The sequence below is a fragment of the Solenopsis invicta genome, chromosome 6 (genome assembly GCF_016802725.1).
Source record: "Solenopsis invicta isolate M01_SB chromosome 6, UNIL_Sinv_3.0, whole genome shotgun sequence".
Taxonomy (NCBI): domain Eukaryota; kingdom Metazoa; phylum Arthropoda; class Insecta; order Hymenoptera; family Formicidae; genus Solenopsis; species Solenopsis invicta.
The window spans coordinates 18,338,836-18,358,127 of record NC_052669.1 but is presented as its reverse complement, the minus strand read 5'-3'; the positions used below and the strand labels follow the sequence as shown (position 1 = coordinate 18,358,127).

The window sequence follows — 19,292 nt, the reverse complement described above, 5'->3', positions numbered from 1 at the left end:
AGCCCTTTCGTCCTTTTCGCGATCGTTGAACCGTGTCTCTCTCTTTCGCGGTAAATCAGGAAGATCTCACGAAACGAGATCTCTCGCCGCCGTCAAAGACTACCGTCTCGCAGTCCGTGAAAAGAAAGAATTTTTACATTTAATTGTAACGTTTTCACTACATCTACTTTCATCGAGCGAAGCAGCAGAGTCTCTCCGAATAGATAGCGACGTGCGGTCCCTCGAATTTAACTCACGATCAAAAGTCGAGGTATTCATGAATGAAAATATTTAACTCGTGAATGTTGCGATTTACGACACGCCAGGAATGCGTGACCAGAGGTGTCTGTAAAGCCAAGGATCCGGAAGAGTTCAACGAAGCCAACAATAAGGATACACAAATATACCAAGTTCAAGGAAAACCCGGCGTTCTCATTCATTCTGCGTGACACATTTCTGTGCCAAATATAGTCGATCCAATTTCGCGTCTGATTCATCTAATTCATCTAATTACGAAAACGAGACTTATCGTTAATAGGGAAAAGTTGCCGAAATCGCACCACATTTCACACAAAGACTTGTCACTACGCAGTTCCGAGGAACATTTTGAAGTTCTTTACTACGTAATAAAGTACAATACTTTTCCTTACGTAATTCTTTTATAATTCTTTATGAGTTTAATTTCTTAAAATAAAAATTAATTTTTTGCCCGTTTTACAAGAGTCCCATTTCCTAAATCGCAACACAAGTCACTAAATGCGCAGTGGTTACCATTTATAGAATCTACGCTCTGGCTCGTTCCATTCCATACAGAACTTCATTCAGACAATGTCGCAAAAATATTGTTTTTACAAACAAAAATGACGTATTTCTTTTCTAGTTCAACCAATTTTATTTTACGACATATACATATACGCTTTGAGAGCACGATTCATAGATTCTAAATAACACATTTCATACTCTATTTTGATTATTTTCCGCTATAAAAAAAAACAACTATTTATACTACAATAACTTTTAGTTATTGTACAATAATATAAATCTCAACATCTGCGCGATCTTAATGTTTTAGTGGAATTTCAAAGACTACATTTTGTAAAAATTTGTTTAATCTACAAACAAAAGCAAAAAGAAATCTATAACTATTAATCTAAGTCTGATAATATTGTGATAATTGCAAATTATCAAAGTATACATCCTGAGAAGTTGTTTTGATTGATAAAATCGTTTCGTTAATCTTCGTTTTCTTTTAAGTTGAAATGAAAATACTTTTAAGAATAATAAAAATTTATTTGATTTCCAAAAGTAACATCATTAGTCTTTTGTAAAGTAAATAAATTATTTGTTCGAATTATATGTTCAATTTAAACAGATCATTTTTTAATTCAATAAAACTACCGATAGGAATGTAAGAAATTTAATTGTTTTGGTTTTAAAAATATATTTTTCTTGTTTAAAAAACGATAACGCGTAACACAACCAAACTATTTCTTTAATTCTAATAAAAAGTATAAAAAAATTTCTTCGATGAAACTTTTCTTTAATTGTATAACAATGCACAAATTTTTCGACTCGGAAAAAACTTTTCTCTGGATGTCTCATTTATTTTACCTTTAATGTAATTCAGCTACAAAATTAGTAAAATATATCTACAATATCATAATTTTTTGAACGTAAATAACAAAATTCTTATATTTAATGTCTCGAGTGTAACAAAGCGTTGTGCACAGTTCTCAGATAATCGCACAGAAACTGTACAAGCACTGCGGTTGGACTCTGTGAAGTGCACTATTAAAAATATAAAATTCAATACTAAATATAAAAATTGAATATTAAATTTAAAATAGATTAAATTAAATTTAACGTATCTCTACAACTGAAAAGTACATATGTGCATGAAATTAGAACACTCTTGACAACATTCAAGTTTTTAATATACCTGCTTGAAATTTGCTTCCGTTACATTACATTAAATTCTGTTGCCCATTTTTAACAGCGTGCTGCGATTTAGGAGCCGCTGCAATGACCTATCAAAAGAATTTATTCGTTTGTAACACATTTTAAATTTAGCGAAACACGCGGTCGGCGGAGATCCGAGGAGATCTATCGATCGAGAAAAATACCATCGATGTAATTGTTCGAGGCGCTCCACGTTGAATATGCGAATCCGCGCGCCCCGAACGGGCGGTAACAGCGGCAATTTCGGTCGCGCGAACAACGATCCCCGACACCGGCGATATCGCGACTGACGATAGCGCGAGATGTGACATTACGTCCTCTCGTGAAAATTTAAATGGAACGTGTATCTCGTTTACTCGGCCCGGCGCCGGATAAACGCGCGACGGCCGCGCAAATGAATCGCGTATACGCGCACTCTGCATGTGTTATTTCCTCGCCTCCCGATACCAAACATCAGTATGCATTAGCGACAAATTCGATCTCGCGCCTCGTAAAATTTCGCGCACGAGCCGACGCGAAAACGTAACTCCAAAACGCAATTCCATCCGCGATACGAGTTAGATTCCTCTTCCGAAACGAGGGAACCGCGTTCGCTGCATAAATGTTTATCTGGAAATTCATAATCGCAACTTCGTCGAGGAGTACTTCCGAAAATTACACAAGCACACATTGTGTCCTTTAGCCGTAATTAGCTGGCGAATCTCTTACTGCACTTCACGTTTCAACCTTTCGCAATTTCCGCGCGTACATTTTCTCTCTTTCCCCGCTTTCCCAGGACGCTCGTCTCATTTTCGTATAATTTTCGTTTATTAAATAGATATCTTTGCTTTCACTTTCTTGTATCTAATTTCAAAGCACCGGCCGCCGCGATGTTTTCTCTTTATAATTAATAGTTCGTTCCTTGATTATGATATACAGTTCGCATTGTTATTATATATAATTTTACGCACTTTACATCGGTATCTCTGTTAACGTCATACGTTTTCGCAATTTCATTTGCGCAGAGGTAATTATATTTTAGAAAATACCACATCCCCGAGAAATTTTGCTTTGTGATTCTTGCCAATGTATTTGTTGAAACAAGCACGTGCGTTGGAAGGCGTATATTTACGTACAGAAAGATCCACACACCCACAAAAGGTCATTCGTCGAATTTTTCCTTAAAAAAACCCGCACCAAGTATCGAGAATTAAATTGTTTTATTTATTCAAACGCGAACATATCGAATCCGCTCGTAAATTTACATTAAGCCTCCTAATCCTACAATTTATTTACGCTTCGAAATATACAAATCATTAATTAAAACTTCATGGCGCTGGCTTGTAGCCTCGCGCGATTATTTTAACAACGATATTGAAATGTATCTGCAAACATATATATATTTAAAGAGTTTCTATAATATTTGCAAGCTCGTAAATTCTGCATACTCGGACAAAAACGTTCGCGTTTCCATTGCATTCTTTTAATACGCTCCCACATTGATATTAATATGTAATCTCTTCGTTGAAACATCTCTTTCATCACAGTCCGTTAACGATAAAAGGTAAAATTAACGCCATAAAATACATATTAGCGTATATAAAGTAAAAAAATATATATATATAAAATACAAAAAAATATATAAAGCAAGTGCGTACTATTAGGGTTTGTACTTCAAGTGCAAACTGCGACCAATCGAACATTTGTAACCGTAAAAAGTAGGGACCGCTGGTAGCGATGGCAAGCGCAGAGACGCATTTCGAATGTAATTTTTAATTACGGGAGGAAGAACTCGTGACATGGCGGAAACTCGACTGGGCCGTGCTCGACTGCGATATGTCAAGGGCTATTACCAAGGGTATACGGAAACAACGTGGGACGCACATTTGCTGAAAAACCGCAGAGCGACTGTACGGGAGGCGCACAGGCCGCAGTTGGGAGTTGTGAGAAGTGCGAACGAGAGAGCACTTTTGTCTGTCTCCTCCTGTCCCCTCGTCGCGTCTCTCCCGACCGCGCGCACCGCCAGGCCCGTGCGCGGGCACCGCATCGAATGAATAACTGAAACAATGCGGAGCGAAAGCGAGGCGCAGTACCGTGGCGCTATTGTAACATCGATCGTAAGATTACAATTGGGTTAAAACCACCGAGTCGCCTGTCTTGGTGAGACGAGAAGCTAAGGACCGAACCTGATCAACCGACGCCGACGGTCAACTCGGGGGAGAGAAGCGCTCTGGGAGAAGTCCCAAAAGTTTCCACCGATCTCCAAATCCATTTCCCGATGTGTTTTCAGATAAGACGCGCGTTGGTCGATGAACAGCGACAAAAACACTGCTCGTTTCGTTGGCGTAACTTTCTCCAATATCCTTTCCGTAAAACAGTATATCAACTTTAGAGAAAATATGGGCATTGGAAACAATTAGTCAACAATCTAATCGTGCTTATCTCGTAAAGGAAATTTCATTTCGTGGTTCGAGAGCCACGGGTTTTCTCTGACTCCGAAACGTGAAAGATAATTTAAATAACTCGAATAACAAAGATAATTCAGAATGTTTCATTTTCGCTCTCTATGAAGGGATCAAGCGACTATTTTTAAATGTCTACGTCGTACTAACGATCAGCAGTTGATTCGAATAATAACGATGATCAGTACGATGACAAAGTCATCGAAGCAAGAAGGCTAATGAGGATCGATGGAGGGAGAAAGCGAGCGAGCGAGCAAAGGCATGCATGGGGTGAGGGAGGAAAGCTGGGAAACAAGGGAAAACACGGGGTTGAAGGATGACTGGAGCGAGACGCAGCTACGCGAGGTTGCGAGGAAAGCGGCAGAAGACGAAGAGTGGAAAAGGGGATGGCGAGGTGAGTCGGGGGATGGGTGGCGGAGGTTGCCGAGGCTGAAATGAAATATTGATCTGTGGAGGCGCGCGCAACCCCTGCAGCCGACCCGCCCTTGTCCACCATTTTCCGCCGATCTCTCTCGCCGTTGTGAACGCCGCCGAAATTCCTCCTACCGATTTTACGAGACCCTTCTCGCGAATCGTCGTCCACCGTTCTCAATCGACAGCTTCCTCTTTCTCTCTCTTTCTCTCCTCGTCTCGTTATCGTTAATACTGAAACGACGATAGAGATCGGAAAGCTAAGACGCTCGCGAGGAAAACTTGCGATGTGAAACGAATTAAACGAACTTTTTGAACGCAATATTTGTGTATGATATGGTTCTCTAGATTGGTTCTGCAATCTTATCTTATCCCGGAATTACAATGTGCGCGTAATAGGCAACTGTCGATCTATTTATCTATTTTTCAATATTTGATATCAGTTTCATAATTACGAGATATACGAATTCTTCTGATTTTATCCTTCATCCTCCCTCCCCCTTTGTCGAGAAACTTGTTATTACTCAAACGACACGCATGTCCAAAATCGGAACGTGAACAATCTTAATCCTCCACGTGGTCAAAAGTTTCTTTCGCTGCTTTGAAAAATCTGAAAAAAATCTGATATCTGATACACTCTTTCAACATTCCAGAATACGATTTCACAATTGTTTTGTGAAATATTTTTTACCTTTTCGTACATGTCTGAATTTGAGGAAAAATAATTCAAAACTGAAACTTCGTCTTCCCCAAATCTCCGGTTGAGCCACCGAGGGTTAAATCTCGGTTTCGGACAAATTTAAATAGCGTGTTGTCTCGGTAAGTAGGTAATTTGGGGAACAATTTTCCGCAACGACGGATCCATTGTAGCAAAATCGCACGACGTAGAGAAGCAGATGCATTAAACTTTCTGCACGCGCGACTTTAATGTGCGAGCAAAGGAAAATTTATCGGTAAAGGTCAAATAAAAACACGCGCCTGATGGCAGGCGAAATAGAAATCTACTGAGGACAACGAAACAACATATCAATTTTCGAGAAAAAAAAAAAAAATAAATAAAAGAGGGGAGAAAAACAATACGGCCGCTTCCCGTCCACGCGCGCAATTTCGCGCGACGACAATTAATGACGATTTCTATCCGAGCGATTGTCATTCCGCGGAACGTATCGCGATCCAATATCTGTCGATATACGACGTGAAAACGCACGCGCGGGCAAACGGCTCGAAATGAAAATCCTTGTCACTCGATGTGTCCATAAACGACGTGCTAAATGAATCGAAAGTGACGCGATTAAAAGAGACTCGATTCAACAAATTTACACGGATATCGAAGTTTACCGATTTGATGTTCAGCGGACGCTCTTGGATCCGCGCTTGGATCTCTCTAATTCGTTAGGCGCGCGATTTCCTCTCCGAAATTCGTGGCATTAAGCCAAACTCCGCTCTGATCCGCGGATTCGCAGATCTTCCGGACGATAAAAGCTTGTTTGAAATCTGGACCTCGCGAAATCCCGGATTACGTAAGTTTCGATATTCCTTGTGTTCGCGCAATGCGATGTAATATCGCAGTGCACTCCCTATACCAGAAACGCTCGCTAAAGCGTCGTTGGAGACTCGTTTATATCGCCCGTTTCCGCGAGAGGCAGGCACGCAGACGTATCAATATACGGCCGGTAAATCTCCGCGGATGAATATACCCACGTGGGAAAAAACGGCTTGCCTATCTGGAAAAGCTCTACTGCGCTGTGTGAAAAGCTTGCGCGAGTGTGTTGTGTGTGTGTGTGTGTGTGTGTGTGTGTGTGTGTGTGTGTGTGTGTGTGTCGGGAAACGTGCGAGAGAGACTTGCGATGGTATGCGACACGCTAGCTAACGAAAATCGATAAAGAGTGGTTTCACGAACCAATTTCTCTACGGCGATACAGCGTCTCCTTCGACGACGTCGACGGGAGGTTGCTGGACTTACCTGCAAAAAGAAATTAAAATGCGTTAAGCATAAATTAAACTCGAACGCAGCACGGGCGCGAGAATTTCATTCCCATCCGTCCCGCGTAATCTTTCTATTGTAGCGCTACAATATTCTCTCGGGATTGTTAGCAGTTAAATGTAAATTTAATATTGGAAAAACGTGTAATGTACGCTGGCGCTACGAAGTATCCACCATCCGCAGTTTTCTTTTTTTCTTTTTTTTTTATACGTATATATACCAATATTTTCAATCATGAAAAAACGCGTTATCGCGCTAAGATTAATTGTAAAAAAAATTCTTTCTAAAAGCATCGATCCGTAGTGAGAACATTGAAACGTGCGTTTGTACGTTTACGCGAATCGGTAATTGGGACAAACGCGGCTGCGTCGCGCTTGATGTTTAATGAAAATTCTCGACGCCGATGTCGGTGTGAGCGAGCCTTTAACGCTCTGCTCGGAGACCAGCGTATATGCACTAGGTTAGTAACAAATAGATCAATATTGGCTCGTGGTTTGCGTGTGACGCATCGAGTCGCGTATGAACTCATTTCCGCTGGGCCATCGCCGATCGCGGAATATATTTCCGAACAATTGTCTCGACGTGCATCAAAAAAAAAGCAAACGTTTACGTTCAAGCCTGACTAAAGGTAGATCCTTTGAAGCTGCGAATTCTTTGTACTCCCGCGAGTCTTGGCCTGAATCTTCGAATCCAGCCACTCTTGCTTTCGAAAAATGATATGAATCTTTGAATCCACTGCACTGAAGAGAAAAATATTTGGCGAGATAAATCAAACGTTTAGTTAAATAGTGATCAAATAAATTTTATAGTTACAATTACTAAATACGCCGAGAGAAAAAAATACTAATTTTAATAAATATTTATTTGAATAGTTGAAATAAAATATTTACTAAATATAAATATTTATTTAGTACAAGAACCACTAATTTAACAATCTTTTTTTTATACAATAAATATTTATGTACCGTAAGTAAATAAATATTTCATTGCAACTATTCAAACAAATATTTATTAAAATTTAGCAATTTTTTTTCGGTGTAGTTTTAACCAAACAATTATTTTTATACGTGGTACAACCGAACGGTTCATTAAATCTACAAAGTTTTTAGTATCAATACTATATATAACTACAAAATTTATTTGATCACATTTAACTAAACGTTCAGGGCTGGTAAAATTTTGCCCAACCCAGTTAAACCCACCCGGTTAAAACCGGTTTTATCCAAATGAAAAACCCATACTAAAACCCACAGAGATTTTATTTTACTATACATTTTTAAAGCATAGAAAAACATAAATAAAATTAATATCTAGATTGTAAATCACAAAAGAAAACAAAAGTTGCGTTTTATTATTTATATTTAATATATTTTAAAATTATAGCGTTAGATATTAATACATATAATATACATGTAATATATTAATAAATAAAATAAAATTATATAATAAAAGTAATAACACTTTTCTAAGTTCAATTAATAAAGTAAATTAAAAAAATAAAATACCGTGGACTAAACACTAAATTTAAACGTAAATTATTTGTATTGTGTATGCGTAATATACATTTAAAAATAAAATAATATACATTTATAAAGAAATATACATTTTCAAAATAAAGTCTCAACATGGCACCAGACCAGATACTTGAATCACAAAACGTTTTAATTGCAAATTAAATTGTAAAGTAATTTTAAATGTAAATCGTACGTTTGTATTAGTTTATAATTAATCAACTATCATAAGTCATATAATTAATACAAAATAAAGTGAAACAAAGAAGTTATAACTTAATACAGTTACAAATTTTATGAAAAACGGATTTAACCGGGCAAAACTGGGTAAAACCGGTTATAACCGGATGAGTTGGGTTTAATTTGAAAAAAGCCGGGTTTTTGCCAGCCCTGTGAACGTTTGATTAATATATCTCTCAGGGTGTTCTTTCAGCGAACCTTCAATTCTCAGAACTTTATTTTCGAATTTGCATCGAGGCGAAGGTGTGCAACCTTCGATTTTACAGTGCATTATCTACCGGTGCTGCAGATAAAGCGCCCTTATCGCATTATGCGGAATCGTGAATTTTCGCAGCCGTCCGATGTGGGTTCGCGATGCAATTGCTAATTCTCGCATGAATCACCGCCGTGAATTCTCCTCGCCGACGGCGCACGTGCCTCGATTGAACGTGCCCCTCGGAAACGAGATCGATACATGCGTAGTAATATAGTAAACAGGCGATACTCCTCTTTTTTTTTTTTTATACAGCGACAACCCGTCGATCGCGGATAAGCCGCGGGCTCGTTTTTAATTGCCAAACGGACCGTCAGCAGCCGGTGCGTTTCGCGTCGCGGAGCAGCGTGAATGGACTTTTCTCGTAAAGCCGCGATGCGAATCCGTCGTTTAGGCTAGGCGCAAATCGAGGACGGTCGACGGACTTTAACGTACGACACTGACCTTGCCCACTCGATCGGAGAGAGAATCCCCCGTTCGCTCGCGGAATTGTCCCACGGGGAGTTTTTCGAGCGACGAACGCGCGGCGCGATAACACGCTCGCGATTTCACGCTCGAAACGTCGTCCCGAATGTATTCGTAGTCGTCGTCCTCGGAAACGAGATCGCGTCCATTCGGATATAATCTAGTTTTCTATCTTCGGCACTTCCCTACGAGCACAAGTCGTGACAACGTGTGCGATGTTTATATATTTATGTTCGCGCTAATACCGCGTTCGAGATTGAATCAATCCAGATTTTATTCTTTCATTCGTGACCGTATACAACGAGTTGCTTTTAGCGTAGCGCCGTTCGATTTGTGTCACGTTGCTCGGAATAAACAGCGTCACCTCTTACGTTCTATTTTCCTCCGACTTCGACCTACGTGTTCTTACTTTTTTTCGAAATGTCATGTCCAGGATATACCTCTACCGTCATAATAATATCACGCGATAATATGAGTTTAGATTAAACCGCGCAACGACTCATCTTCAGATCTCCCTCCATTCATTGTGGAGGGATGACTTAATTGAAATTTGTATTTAAGCTTGTTAAGTATCGAGTTTTCTAAATAAATCCACATTTTCCTTTAACTCTTAACGTCCATTCGTGCACCCAGAAAAAATTCTTCGATTAAAAAAACATTTGTTTGAGTCAGGAAGAATGATCTATATTCTTCATGGTTTGAATAAAAGAAACTTGTACATTGTTATACGGTTAAAGAAAAGTTTCTTTGATTTGAAAACATTTTTCAATTGTTACTTTTATTAGAAGTAATGAAATAGTTTGGTTGTGCAATGCAAAACTTCTTTTTAAGCGAAAAAACTATATTTTTAAAACAAGAATAACTCAATTATTTCCTACATTTCTGTCAGTACTTTCTTTGAATTAAAAAATTATTTGTATAAATAAAACAATTATCTACTTAAAAAAAAACTAATAACTTTTATTTCTTGAAATCAAATTTTAGTTTCTTCAAAAGTACTTTTACTTCAACTTTTAAAGAAACAATTTTATAAATTTAAGCATAACTTTTCTCTGGGTGAGGATTCCGTGTCCCGATTTTCATCCATGGACAAAATGTCTCGAAATTTTAAAAGCAATTAAATTATACATTTTTTTTTTGTAAAATGTAATGTTTAATTTTGGGCTGGCAATTGTAATAATAAAATTATTATATACACTGTTGAAAATAGTAAAATTTCACGTAATATAATGGAAACAAATTTCAAACAAATACATTAAATTTAATATTGTCAAAAGTGCACTAAATTTCGTGCACACATTTTTCAGTTATAAAAATACATTAAATGTACTTTAAATTTAATATTTAACTTAAAAATACATTTCGCGATTTCGTCGGATTCGAATCTCGGGAATTTCATGACATTTTTCAACAGCGCACACGAGCCAGTGGCGACTATTATTTTGTTATATATTTCTGATTAAATTATATTACGTCTCATTTTTATAAAAGGTACAAATATTCTATAAACTTGAAAGTATATGTTCGCGAATTTTTACAAATTGTTTTCGACCACTTTAAACGATGAAAAAGTAATCGAACACTAGATATAATTGGGTCAAAAGATATTTTTTTCATATCAAACGATTGGGTTCTCGATTCAATTTTTATGCATTTATTTCATCATGGAATTAGCGACAGCAACAATAAGATATTGCGAAACGTCGTCTGCGACATTGAGGTCGATGAATACCTAGGCGCTTATAATCGGAAGAAAAACAGACCGTTTATCGCAGCCGACACAATGCTAGGCGATAAAGACTTTTTCTAGCTCGTACACGAACGAGGCGACTGACTTCGCCACTCAACATCGCGTACAAATTACACTGACGTGAAAGAATGATTTCTCGCCGTCATAAAAGGAAAATAGAGCGGAAAGGAAATGTGAACGAGCAGATAAGATAGCGCACTAACGACGGGATTTGGTAAAAAAATTTAGAAAAAAAAAATTTCAATTAGAAAAGAGAAAAATTAGAACGAAGACCAGAATTTTGAAACCAGAAACTGAAGAGAATAGCGAAACGAAATAAAACGTAAGCCGCGCACGGTGAAAGCACAGGCGACAGCTGATGTGTTTGAAAATCGACGCAAGCTGTTTTAATCCCCAAAAGCGATTTCGTCGGATTCGAATCTCGGGGAATATGCGGAGGCGAATAAAAAGTCGCGAGCGCGCAAAAAGTATGCCGCCCATGCTGATGACGGCAGAAAACACTGGCCGCGGACTTAAGAGCGACGTCGATCGATATATCGCCCGTCGAAAATATCAAAAAAAGCAGTCAGAAATGCGGACTTTCCGCCGGCGAAATGACGTAAGAAAAGGAAATTTCGTCCCACGGCTCTCGCGACGCGGAAAACACGTCGTCGTCGCTGTCGGATCAGTCTGAGCCGGTCGCCATAACAAGGAGCTCGACGGGGTGCAACAGTAGCGGTAAATCGATAATTACATGTGCATTAAATTGCACCGCGCGGCAAGCACGCCAGTCGGCTATCGCGAGATCTCCGTGGAGAATGAAAAAAACGCGGGCTAATCGGAAGCTCGTTGACCTCTTCGAGTCGCTCGTCCTTTTCTACGGGATGTTCGACAATAGATGAATTTTACATTGACGCACTCGACATTTCCTGAGCTAAATAATCCCTTGCCTTCGCAAAAAAAAAGGGATGAATCTCGAAACGCGATCGAGCGATAAAGAACGATACGAAACCTTTGATGCGTTACGTTTTAAAAACGCAAACGGATACGATAAAATTTTATCCTCCAGTTAATCTCTGACTGTATTTCATATCTTTGATTCGAGATACTGTCATCAAGTTATTCCAGATGAATGCGATTATAACGATTTTTCTGCTGCGTAGAACTTTTAATAAAAAAATTACTTTGAAATTATAACAATTGAAAACCTTATATAAAATTCTTTTTTTTTTTACAATGTGACATTAATTTATAATTATTTTGATCTGTAACAATTTTAATCCAGCATGCACAGAGCTCTTACAGAGGTACGGTGAGAAATGTCGCCACGCGCCGCGCGTGTCCTCGCATTAATCAGACAATAATCCGATTTCCTCCCGAATGGAAATACAGATAAAAGCTTTTTCGCATCGCGCGGAAGTCCGATCCGCGAACAACATTCGCATAAAACGAGATATCCGTCACGCGAGAGGTGCAGTACGTACGCAACGTCGTACTCTTCCACCGACACGTTCGCTAATTGTATGTAATTTAGGAATTCCTTCGTACGAAAGTGCGAACAGAGAGATGTACGCTTCTGCATTCGCTGGGAATGCTATTCGTAACTTTCTCCAATAGTTCCGGGACACAGCTGGTCCAGATCGGCAGCGTAAAATCTACGCGAAACCGTCGTACCGGCTGGACGACAAGCCACAGGTGGCACTGTACACTCTGCGTATACACCGCATTGTGTACGTGTGTACGCAACCACTTCGGCCTAAAGGCTTTGTCGTGCAAACGGAGGTCGAAAAAAAAAAAGAGAGAGAGAGAGAGATAAGGGTTCAACCTTCCTCCCTTCCGCCGATCGATAAAAACTGCAATTAGTACAGTGCACTTTTTTAGCTCCCTTTTTTTTCCTCTTCCCTCCGCCGTTTTCTCGTCGAGCGACGTCGGGCGAGTGCAACAGCGCCGTGAAGAATTTTACCTCGACCTTGTCAACAGTATTTCTATTTAACGAGAACTAACGCGACGTCGTAATTACACGTGAAATTACACGAAGGGTACTCTAAATTTTTCTATCGTCGAGTCTGAATCTATAATTAACTCACCGGCAATCGAAAAATTTCGGAGCAGCAGTAATAATTAAAGCACTGCGTTTCCGGCGCGTTCGCGAACTTGAGGTTTCACATCTTTCAAATTGCTATCCTCGCGAATTAATTCCATCAAATTAATACGTGACAAGGAAATCTCCGATGCTATTATTAAACGAGTCACGTCGAGCAGTTCCCTCGGCAAAATCCGTTGCATTTCACATAACGTTAAACTCGCAGTGATCTTCCTCAAAGCCCCGAGGCTCCCTTGAATTAATACTACCGCTGTAAAACGTTAGAGAGAGAGAGAGAGAGAGAGAGAGAGAGAGAGAGAAAAAAGACTAATTCTATTATTTCCATTCGAAGGAACTGCGGGCTTGCGAAGCAGAATCGACGAATGCAGTCGCGATAGCCTGCGAAGTCACTTGAATCCTAAACGTTCCCGATGTCTCGATGCACGGTGGCACGGGTACAACACATACAATCGGCAACGGTTTCTCTAGCGCGAGAGGAGAACACGCCAATACAATTCGCTCTCTCCGCGAGTACAATGGACACCCATCGCACAATATGCTGAATATCCGTGCGCGAGCTATCCGTGCGCGAGCTGCGATACCGCTGGACGTTATCTCACGCGTTATCACACGTCGCAACCGTGTGAAATGCAACCGAGATGGTTACGGATACGTGAATGCCAGATTTCGTCAACCTCTCAGAAAGATAAGACGTGCATTACACGTACGGCGCGTCGTAAAAAGAAATGTTACGATGTTTCTTAGTGAACAAAATTTCCTAACCCGAGAATAGTCATTCTATTTTCTGCGAACAAGGTTGCCTGAGGCAATTTTTACAGTTAAAAGTCATTGTTATTAGCTATACTGTGTATTACTGATTATTCTATAGTTTATTAATTTCCAAGAACATGTGTAGATTTAAATTTTTTTTTTAAATAAAAAAAATAAGAAAATATTAAACGAACAGAAAGAGCCTATTGCACAGCTTATTATAAGTATTTTTTTTTAAAGGTAGAAATTTGTTAATAAAATGCTTTTATATTGTGGGTTTTTATTGAAATGTATTATTCGTATTTTATATTTTTGCAGAATTATTAAAAGTAATTTATTTTTATATTTATTATAAAATATTAATAAAATATATAAATATAAAGTGTTTTTCAATAAAAATAAAAATTTACATATACGTGATATAAATTTGTATTGTGTGTATAAATACTGTAAATAATATTTGATAAATTATATTTACTTTTTAATTTAAATCTCATTCAAACTCATTATTATTTCGAATATAAACTTTTACCACAGATTGATTTTATAACATAAACGATCATGTCGAGTGTTTTCTATACCCTAGTTAGTTTTAACAAATTGATACTGTAAATATATGAATCATAACTTCCATTGAACAAATTGAATCTCGGTATCTTCAAATAAAAGATAGGTATAAATTTTGCAATCAGTAATTAATAACGTAAATAATGTTCATTTTTTCCGATACTGGAAAAAATTATCTCAGGTGACTATTCTCGAATTAACAAACGTTACCTTTCGCATTTGCAACACTTATCGTCGTTACAAAAACGCATATTATCTATTACTAATGTATCTTTATGCTGTCACTGCTTTTAAAATTATGTATGAAATTAGCTCATAATTATCATAAATAAAAAATACTAACACTAATTTCGTTCCAATTATTGCATTCTTTGCTCTTGATTCAATTTTCTTGCTAAAGTTCTCGCGGATTCTGCATCGCAATTGTTAGCGGTGAGGAAGATGCTACTACGCTTTTCTGGACATCGCGATATGATAAGAACAGTGTTCTCTGGCAAGTTATATGAGTTGGCAGTTACCTAACATAGCTCACGCGTAAAGGTCACTACCGTTGCCATTCATTCGATTCGTTTCGCCTTTACACATTTCGAGTTACCATTCAGGCAGCCCCACGCGCGGATTTCAAGCGAAAATGCGCGAGAGCGGAAAAAATTACAGCGCTTGTCCGAAACACTGTGTTCTTTTGTGCTTCAACAAACTCGCATTGTTCGCTCATTGAATACGAAGGAATAAAAGGTCTGAAGTGCATTTATATGACGTCGTTGAAAGAATGTCTCAATATATCATTGTTATATGAAACGTTGTAAGAAAAAAGTTTATCTCCGATGGCAAGACACGTGGTCTACATATTTTTAATATTAAGTCATTTGCGAAACAAGGTGGGACTTTTTATCTTCAGCATAACGGAAGATGATATCACAATGCTTTGAAGCTATTATTCAGTCTCCCGTTGTTGACACGGTCCCAGAGTGTTGGTAGTTCACCAACACCATTAAGAGTTCCATTTTCAAAACTGCTGTAAGATGCTCATACTATCATATTTCGTAAATGACCTAATATATCTTCTATTTCCTTTTATTATCCTCTAAGATTTTAAAGCATCTCGACAGAGCCTGAAGATAAGAATTATTCCTCGCTTTGAAGCAATGACGCAAGATGAACTTTTGTACAGAAACGTGATAATCAATTTGCTTTGATGATCGTTTTCAGAGTCACGCCGGATATCTTCCGAGGATATCTTCCGACGTTTGAAGAAAATTGGAATCGTGGGGATCAAAGCGCGATATCCCGCGCAATATCGCGTGCTACGTGAGATAGGTACGATGTCGGGCGACTGCGAGCGATCGCCGGGAACTTCAGCGTCCCTCGCCGAGGGAACCGACCGGAAAAAGAGGCTGCACGCGAGAACCTTCATGTTACGCACGTGCACGCACACCGGCGCGATACGCCGGTCGGCGGACGGACGGACGGACGGACGACGACGGGCGGGCACGTACGGGGACACGACGCACGTTGGACCCCGGCGAAAGATATAGTAGTGCGTCACCCGGCTTGGAATAGCGGCTGATGTCAAGCCCCGTGCACTTACACTCACCGTCTTCAAACGCATCTCCGTGCAGCACGTACGGCACGCGTTTTCCGCCGCGTAGTGTTACTTTCGAAACAAACAGACGGATAGACAGACGGAGCGTTTATTAACGTAGCCCTCTAAGAATTAACAAAATATAGGCCTTGCGCCCAATAGAGGAATATTAACTGCAAATTCAAGTGTGTAAAACATTTAGTTACTTTTTACGCGTTTGCATGTTTTTTTTTATTAAATTAATCTTGTGCGTGTGATTTTTGTAATTCTTACACGCGTTCTTAGACGTGTATCAAAATTAAATTACACGTCTAAGCATATAAATGTGTAAAAAAAAATGACTACATGATTTTACACACAAAAATACACACTTGGATTTGCAGTGTAGATATTAGGAATAGGAGTTCAAATTTTAGACTCAGTTTCCTATTAAAAAAAAAAGGGAGAGAAACCTAGGTAAACACATAATGTTGTATCCTGCATAATTTCTCACTTCTTATTCGTATTGTGCGTTAATAATTATTAAGAAAATTAAGACGAATTCTGAAATTTCCACTTTTATTTTTAATATCTAACATTTCTGTATTATTCGCAGGATCTGAGGCGGAGAAATAATAGAGAAAAAAAATTCAGAAATAATACACAATAAAAAAAAGAAGTAAAATGGGAAATGCAGGCAAAAAATTATGCAAGCAAAATTGATGAGCAAAAATTAAAGTATGAAACAAAAGAAGATATAAAACAAGAGAGAAAGAGAGAGACGCAAATACAATCATTCTCTTGGCATTGCGAGCAAACGCGCTTTCGCGAATACGTACAATCGATGAATCGCGGATGACAAAATTGTTGTTACACACTTGGCGACATGCGCGATTCTCAGATTTGTCTAAGAAAACTACGAGATCGTGACGTTGATTATTTCCGACGACGGAGGAGAGGATGCCCACGGGCACTGCCACAATCGTGATGCTCGTACGGATCTAATTATGGATTATGGCAAGTACCGGCGCGGCATTCGCGCGACAATTCGCTCTTCGACGATTTTATTTCCGTACGCGGTTTCCGTGTATTTTCTCAACGTGAGTCACGCACGCGGCCGCTCAGTCGTCACGGACACGTCACTCGCGCGCGAATAACGCCCGTTCCCATGTGGGATTGCGCAGACACATGACACTAAATTTTATTTCGAGATATATGCAGAGAATGTCAAGAGAGAATATCACATTAAAAAGAATTGAATCAATAGCAAAAAGAAAGCGTTGTAAACAAAATATTAATTTAAATGATTTTAAGCGAGACTTTAACTTTGAAAACATACATTTATAAGCGAATAGAAAAAAATAAAATCTAATTTTTTTTTCCAACGAACAATACGAGCAAATGGAAAGATCTGTAAAAGCGTTAAACTTAGAAACATAAAAATATTTTTAAAATCCCTTAAATTTGGAGGAAATCAAACATTTGAACTCGTCTCGTGTTTCGAATAGACGTCAATGAGATCGATTGGCGTGTAAATTTATCGCGGAGTTGAATATATTGATCTTCAAATTGCCCGAAGTGGAACATAAATCGCTATGCAGCCAAGTGCAGTCAAATTATGCCGCGCCCTCTAATTTACACCGTGGCCGGTTTGTCATTCTCTAAGTACACGATTCTAATCCGTTCATCCGGGAGTACTAATTAACGGGAGATAATGTATCACGATACCGTAGTCATACGCACCATGCAACCTTGAACACTCCTTCAGAGAGAAAACAAAGTAAGGGAATTAAAATTATCAATGTACAGAAAGCTGTTATTTTTATAATTCGTTAATACTTAAATGTGATTACGAATATAATATTACTATTACAAAACCTCATTAGTTTTCGATAAAAATACAAATACCGATCTAAAATAAAGCCCGAATTTTTCATCAAAATTATTCAAAAAATCTTATAACTATTACACAAAAAAATTTTTTAATTTTAATAAATATTTATTCGAATAGTACTAATGAAATGTTTAGCTTACGGTACATAAATAAAATTTCTATTTAAAAAATGATATTAAAATTAATAGTTCTTGTATTGAATAGTAAATATTTCATTAGTATGATTCGAACAAATATTTATTAAAATTTACTAATTTCTTTCTCAGTGTAAGAGTTCCGCAAACTAAATAAAATTTTATCCTGAACGACACTTGTTTTTGTTTCTCCATGCAATGCTGTGTTATTTAATCGATAAATATTACAAGTATTAAATATTACTTTCTCACCAGAGAAAGAGAAAAATCACATTCTTTTCCATTGTCATCCCTCCGAAATATCAGTACGAATGCTGATAGGGAAGCATCAACGAAGCGCCAGCTAATTACGTCTGTAAACTCACTTAGAACGAATACTGGGCGCTTGTCAGTGCGCTAAAAGCGTTTCTTAAAAGGGAACCGAGAGACTCTTCTCGCAGCCATTTTTGCAATGCGACCTCCCCAGAGAGACGCACGACACCAGAGGGGATCGCACAATCGTCCAACTAGGGGTGATTCACGAGAATGTCTGTTTGCGCGCTTTTTGCACGGGTTAATTGGAAAAAAAAAGGAGGGCCACCTGTAGTCGAGAGAAAATTGAGCGAGAAGTGGACCTAGCTGGTACGACTGTTTAAACTGTTGATAGAAAATTACGTTTGTACAATCAATTTAGAAACCCGAACTCTCCTAGTTCACACAGAATCTCCAAGTTGCACAAACCCAAATTCTGTCCAGATCCATTTAGAGATTCCTATTTTCCCTAAACCAGTAGATTACAGATCCCACAAATTTTAAATCTATATCTCGTAAATTCCGCATTGATCGTATTTTAATAACAATTATATTATTATACACACAATACACACAAATATTTTATTTAAAAAAGCGAATAAACTTCAAATTTTTAATTTTACGAATCCTACCTTTGGAAACCCGAAATCTCTTAGATTTCACAGAATCTTTAAATTGCACAAACTCAAATTCTACATTTTTTCAGATTCCTTAATTTCCCTAAATTAAAATTTCAGATCTCATAAATTTTAAATGTCATCAAATCCATATTTCGCGAATCCAATATTTGCCGTATTTTAATAACAGTAAATAATAATTATACATGCAGTACACGCAAATAATATTGTATGAAAAATTCGAAATAAATTAATACCGAATATTCGATTCTATGAAACCTATGTTGGATTTAGTCACTTCCTGTTATGCATGTTAAGCAATACGTTTACATACGTTTAATATGCTTCGCCTCGCTTTCGCATATTACTGCAGCTAAATCCCTTTTCGAGTGAGCATAAAGT

At 38.1% G+C, this 19,292-nt stretch overlaps 1 protein-coding gene across 3 annotated transcripts in view; it reads right to left on the bottom strand.

Moving 5' to 3' along the window:
* LOC105204004 (14-3-3 protein zeta) overlaps nt 1–19,292 on the bottom strand; it is a 63,456-nt gene that overhangs the window by 32,558 nt on the left and 11,606 nt on the right. The window contains exon 2 of one of the 3 annotated variants that reach the window (XM_011172984.3): nt 6,691–6,753. The exons of the other annotated variants lie outside the window; for them this stretch is intronic. The gene's annotated coding sequence lies outside the window, so the exon portion shown is untranslated. The remainder of the gene's footprint in view (nt 1–6,690; nt 6,754–19,292) is intronic. 3 annotated transcript variants of the gene reach the window in all.